Source organism: Vanessa cardui, chromosome 13 (assembly GCF_905220365.1).
Source record: "Vanessa cardui chromosome 13, ilVanCard2.1, whole genome shotgun sequence".
NCBI lineage: Eukaryota > Metazoa > Arthropoda > Insecta > Lepidoptera > Nymphalidae > Vanessa > Vanessa cardui.
This window is the reverse complement of record NC_061135.1, coordinates 1,687,306-1,694,411: the sequence shown is the minus strand read 5'-3', so window position 1 is coordinate 1,694,411 and position 7,106 is coordinate 1,687,306.

Sequence of the window (7,106 nt, the reverse complement as noted above, 5' to 3'; positions counted from 1 at the left end):
TAAAAAAGCGTGGAGTTAATACCTGTTGACTTCCAAGCAGGATACATTAATTGAAATAATTGTATTTAATTAACATGACGTTGTATTTTTTAAATGTTAAAAAAGAGTAACTACTGAGTTTCTTGCCGGTTCTTCTCGGTAGAATCTACTTTCCGAACCGGTGGTAGCTTCACTTAATTGTAAAATGACGATTCAAAAGTGCTTATAAAAGCCTACTTGAATAAAGTTTATTTTGATTTTGATTTTGATAGATTGTCTGTACTATAAAGATATATAATAATTTGTTTTGTTGCAACCTGAGTGAACCCACAATAATTGTTACTTGGAAAATATCCAATACAACATATATAGTATTATACCTATTACAAAATAGATATTTTAAATATTTTTGATTAACGTGCTGTAATATCGAATCGGGACAACCTCCTGTAATGATATGTATACAGTTTTGCAATATGAATAAATAAAAAATTACATAATATTTTATATAAAGTATTACATTCTAATTGAGTATTACAAATGAAAAATCTGTGGGCAAGGAGAATTCGTCGTAGCAATTTTGAATTAGCTATGATAACACTTAAATAACGAAAAATTACGAATGTTCGTAATTACAGATTAAACCAAATTCTTATCTCTTCCAATATGTTAGAAAGTTTGTAAAAGAAATGTTTAAAAACATCCCAGAGGTCAATTATCCAAAAACCAATTCGGTCTTATAACGGCATCGGAACAAAGACTTTGTTGATAGTTGTTGCTTGATACGAAAAATTCTGTAAACAAATGTGTAGCTTTCTTGAAAAATTAAAAAGTTAAACACTAATCCTTCCTACTAGTTAAGATGCATATAAATATATAAGGATATGATGTATATAATGTGCTTTTAAATATTAGCGTCCCATTTTCATTATTTTTTAAAAGACCTGTGTCCCTACATTATTTTTATTTCCAAACAGCAACTCGGTATAAGTTTTCAGATTTTCGTATAATTATTTATTTTTATAATCGGTATATGGTATAAAGAAAATTATGGAAAATTCAAAACTTTATTGTTAAATCACATGTTTTAAAAAAATAACAACATCATGAACAATCGAATTTCCCACTGCTGGGCTAAGGCCTCCTCTCCCTTTTGAGGAAAAGGTTTGGAACATATTCCACCACTCTGTTCCAATATGGGTTGGTATAATACACATGTGGCAGAATTGCACACATGCAGGTTTCCTCACGATTTTTTCCTTCACAGCCGAGCACGAGATGTATTATAAACACAAAAGATAAGACATTTTACAAATGAAACTATTCATATCTCAAAGAATAATGCTCTAGCACGATCTGTTCTGAGTTACTATGTAACACAAGAACACGTTTAATAATACCGGTTCACAGATCCTGTAAAGGGTATACTTTACAAACCAATTCGACTGCCTTTGAAAGCAAGAAGTTAAATATTTCGACAATAGCAATACTGTAGTGAAGTTTTATATTAATAAAAGCACTAACAGCCAACAGCTCCACTGTTGTATAAAGGAGTCTTCACACAGGGAAGGATAATGTTCGTTATTCATACATTGTTCGATCCAAAAACAACAGCAAAGGGCAATTTTTTGTCTTGTACAGTCAGAGTAAAAAAACCTTCGTCAGTTTTCAAATTCATACCTTTATCAAGTCTTAAACTCTTAATACCTTTTGAATCTAAACATGAAATCATTTCATTTCAGTCATTCTCGATCGGTTAAGCAGATTATCGCTCATACTGAGCACACGAAAATAGATCTTAAAGTGACGAACCTTTTCTTAAGCCGACTGTACATGACAGCTCATAAAATTAAATTAATTGACGTTCACGTCCAGAGAACATTATTTTACAAAGTAATAATTCAAGATTAAGAATTTAAGACTAAGGTTATAAGCATTTTTTTTTCATATTTACAAGTAAGCAGTGGCGTAGCTATCGTAGGGCAGGTGGTGCAGTGCACCAGGGCCCCGGAGTTCAGGCGGCCCTCTAAATAAAACCTTAAGCTTCTGAAGCTAGAAAAACACGACCATGCGCACAAGATTTTTTATTTGGTATCTATAATTTTAAAGGGTAGTTATTAGTTAAAGAGGCATGGGGAAAAGGGGGTAAGGGCCCGATTCTTTTCTATGCACCGGGGCCCTTCCTCACCTAGCTACACCACTGCAAGTAAGTAGGTACCTAGAAAGTGTTATTACTTTTTGTTATTATTAAATGTGATTTAAAATATATTGCCATGAAAGGGTTAAAAGAATGTCATTATCTAATTCCCGAATTAATATAAGGACGAGAGAAAGTTCAGAGATTGACAGATGCCAGTTGATAGACATGACAGAGATTTGGGTTATTCCAAAGTCCTAAATCAGCGATTAATCTTTTTAAAAAAAAATATATGTATAGTACGACACAACTTAGATGTAGCATCGGCAAAATTCGTAAAACCGATCAAATCCGAATTAATAACGCTATCTCAAATTATCAATATTTATTTCTTACGTGAATGTGATCTTTACTCAAACGTAATAACTTGTAATATCATATATTACTAATATATTCGTCAATGTGACAGGTCGATATGGTTAAACTGACGCGAGAATATATAGCGACGAATAGCGTCGAATGGCGCGATAGGGAGCTGTTTTTATTGATTGCGTGAATCGGCAGTAATCGGTTTCATTGCATTTTCCGATGCTACATCTAAGTTGTGTCGTACTATAATTGAGAATTGATTAAACTCAAGCATCCCTAGTGGAGATATCGTTTCATATAAATTGTACAAAATACTTTTAAATGTAAAATAATGATGGCAAGGTGTACTTTAGATTTGAATATCCGCAATGACTTTATTACAACAATTACAGCCTGTAAATTTCCCACTGCTGGGCTAAGGCCTCCTCCCCTTTTAGAAGAACGTTTCGAACATATTCCACGCTGTTCTCATGCGGGTTGGTGGAATATACATATGATAGAATTCCTATGAAATTAGACACATGTAGGTTACCTCACTCCTGATTTTGAACCCGCTATTATCGGATAAGATGTACGCACTCTAAGGTAGTATTATTATATCCAAGGTATTATAATTATGTATGTTAGACAAATATCAGTCTTAGGTTGATTATCGACTATTCCCATTTCCAGAATAAGTTCTCTAGATATAATGGAGCCATTAATGAAATATCTCAGAGAATAAAAGAAAGACCAGACAAATTTCCTGTAGTGCGGAGCGACGTCTCTTTTTGTTCATCCGTCCTATTGTTAATTACAACCCACTAGCGGGAATTTGCATTCGATTTCGATCTCAACAAACAACAATTTACTTGGTGGTAGGGCTTTGTGCAAGCCCGTCTGAGTAGGTATCACCCACTCATCAGTTATTCTATGATTGTTGTGTTCCGGTTTGAAGGGTGAGTGAGCCAGTAACTACAGGCACAAGGGACATAACATCCTAGTTCCCAAGCTTGGTGGCACATTGACGATGTAAGGAATAGTTAATATTTCTTACAGCGTCATTGTCTATGGGTGATGGTGACCACCTACCATCAGGTGGCCCATATGCTCGTCCGCCAACCTATTCCATAAAAAAACTCGCTTTTGAAGCTTCACCATAATGTTGAATACGCCTTTTGTTTAACAATTTGTGTTAAATCATCAATCTAAACCTGAATACGTTTTTTAGATTTTCCATAACATCGTAGCATATTTCTTGTTTTTGTCGTGAAGCCATAATTGACAAATATTACGAAAGATTAAAATGTCTCGAGTGAGAGCACCTTTAGAAATTTGCGCAATCTTCGAAGTCAACAAAGTTCCGCAACTGGTACAAATCTTTTGCTAACATTCTTCAGTAGATATTTCGTATACTTCCTATTGCAACAATTATTATCACGGATAAGTTGTTAAAATATTTGAAACTTCAGCATGCTCTTCTATAATTATATTGGCTTGAGTATTCAGTTTGCTTACAGCTTCTCCCAAAGCTACTTCGTTTTCATACACATCCTTTTTTTTATAATATATCTCGTGTGGAAAATCTACACGTGTAACTCTGCCCCGCCTTTATTTACCAAACCACTGAGGATTAGTTTTATGGAAACAACTAACTCGATATCTAAGCAACCGAGAAGGCACTTGCCTATTGGAATATTTAGGACTTATATATTATAACCTCACATTAGATTGATTAAATCGTAATCATTTAGTATACTAATACTTATATTACTGTAGTAGTATTTAGTAGGATTGAATGTTGGTTACTGAACCATGTAATAATTCATGGACAGGTAAGGTTTGGATAAAATTTAAAGTGCAGGTAGATTATACCCAATTTTGCTGAGGATAAATGAAAAATTGTATAAATCACTTACATGTATCTAACGAGATATAGATCCTAAAACGGAGTAAATATTACTAATATGACTTTTATATTTAGCATCCTCTTTCCTGTAAGTGAAAGCTATTTCTTAAAATGAAACGGACGTTTGTAACAGGAAGCCCAAAAAATGCGCGCTTTTTGATTTGACCAATGAGAGCACGAGCCTATAGTTCTTACCGTCAAAAAGAACCAATATCATTCTCGGTGAGGATATCATGTGAATTAAATGGAAAAAATAACAACCGCTTTCAAATAAAAAAATACTCAGACCTAAGAAGATCCGTCGAAAGAATCTCAGCATTTTAATAAATACAAGATTCAATGGGCATTTGGCTAAAAATGCATAAAATATTCTTCACGATTTCAATCTATTTATAATGAAATATCAAGAGACAAGCTAAAATACACCTTACTTCTGTTCATAAGTTTTTCAAACTTTTTCATATTCCGAGAATGTTCCCGATATTAAATATACCCCGCGAGTATAAGAAATAGAGACGATAGCGGCGGCATTTTGCCACCCACTCGCCCAAAACAGTTGCTAAATAATTATATATGTAGGTACATATCGTTGAAGAGTACATGCTCTTGTTTATTTTCAATGTTACATAATTTTCCCCAATTACCGTACAACACGAAAGTTACGATAATGATGGGTAAGTGTAATTGACGAATATGAGCCTCGAGAGCGTGCTCGTACAAAACATGCCAAGTGCGAGCGGGATTTGTGGACTATAGGTTCCGTAATAGAAGATATCTGTAATAATCGAAGTGTGTAAGGAATAAGGTATGTGTATAAGGAACATCTATGCTTTTGATGTTTTTTTTTTTTCGTTTATTGTTAGGAAAGTTTAGAATTGAACTATTTCTACTTCCTTTATCGAGTGTATTCTATTATAATGCGAAGTTTGTAGCGCGTCTGTTATATCGTTCTTTAAATAAGCAAAATCAATAATTTCATATTATTCAATACAATGAATAAAATGAAATATATTTAATTGCTTTTTTTCTTTTGTTTTCACATACCTAAATACTAGTAATAGCTTTATTACAATTCAAAATGTGAATACGTGTGACAGCGAGATCGAAAGATGACGTAGGCGTAGGCATAGGGTTCCCTAAAAAAAGGTTTTTCTTCGTATTCATAATAATTACGATATAAAGTAAAAATTATGATATAGCATAACTTGAGTTTAGCTAAGAATGATATTTTCTGGCGAATTATTTTTTTAATCTTGATTTGAATTTGATTTTTATTAATCTTAGTAAGAATAATAAGACTCTGTTTCTATTGCAAAATTAAAAACAAATCATGAATCCGATTTACATATAATACCAGAATCTAATTTGCTGCTAAATCGGGCTTTCTGAAAAAATATCCATTGGCACATAATTTATACATGAATATCAATATGGATGAATAAAATATACAGGGTTATTGGTAATTAATTGGGACATAGGCCACCGGATTAGTAAGCTGAAGTGGCAGTGGGCTGGTCATATTTGTAGTAGAACCGACAACCGTTGGAGAACACGTGTTCTAGAGTGGAGACCGCGTCTCGGCAAACGTAGTGTAGGACGTCCTCAGGCACGGTGGAGTGACGATTTACGCAAGGCGGCAGGCAGGAGCTGGATACAAGTAGCCGGATAAAGACCACAGTGGTGTGCACTTGGAGAGGCCTATGTCCAACAGTGGACAAAAACGGGCTGATGATGATATTGGTAATTCGACGTATGTATATCCGTTAAGAGGTGATAAGGGTGACTATTTGTAATAATTTTAATCTCCCTATGCATTGTGCAAAAGTGAACCATTTTTGAGTTATCACGTTTTTCAGATTTTTTCAAAATTTATCAAAAACGCAACTTCAAAAATTTATTTTAAAAATAGTATCAATTAAAATCTATTTTTTCTTTTGTTTTATAAAAACGATTAAACACTGGATAATTTAAAAATAATTATCGGTCCAAGTTTAAAAATACGAAAAACGAAATAATTTCAATATTTTTAAAAAATATTGAAATCGTTTCAATATTTTTTATTCAATGATTTTTTTCTCAAAAATGCCGTAAAAACTAAAAAAACATCAATGAAAGGTTATTTTTTTTTATTTGATCTTGTCCCAAAGTATTTCGATTATCCGAATTTTTTATTATCCGAACTAATCTCGGCCTCAAATATTTCAGATAATCGAGATTCTACTGTAATTTAAGTATCCATATTTTGTATTCAAATTATGCTATCACAATACAAACAATATAATAAGGTTTAATAGGGAGTATTGTGCACTCTGTCTGATATTCTATCGTCAAATAGCAATAGTTAGTATTGTTACATTAATTATCTATGGTTTGAAGAATGAGTGAACCAGTGCTACGGCAAAAGGGATGTACCTACCGTCTTATTTATCAAGGTTGGCGACCCTTTGGCGAATAACGAATGGTTACTTACAATCAGATGAACTATTTGGAAGTTCGCCTACCGAAACATTTAAAAAAAAGAAGAAACCCATTATTATAGGTCCCCATTTGTATGTAATATTATATTAGCGTTTCGTATGTCAACGAAACTGTTATCGGAACTTTGAAAGTAAAATTAAAGCTGGTATAACGACTTATATTATTATAATAAGCGAACCGGCCCGGCTTCGCACGGGTGTAATAATATTTATATTTTTTTTTTACCAAATATGGTACAGATTTTTTTATTCAGAA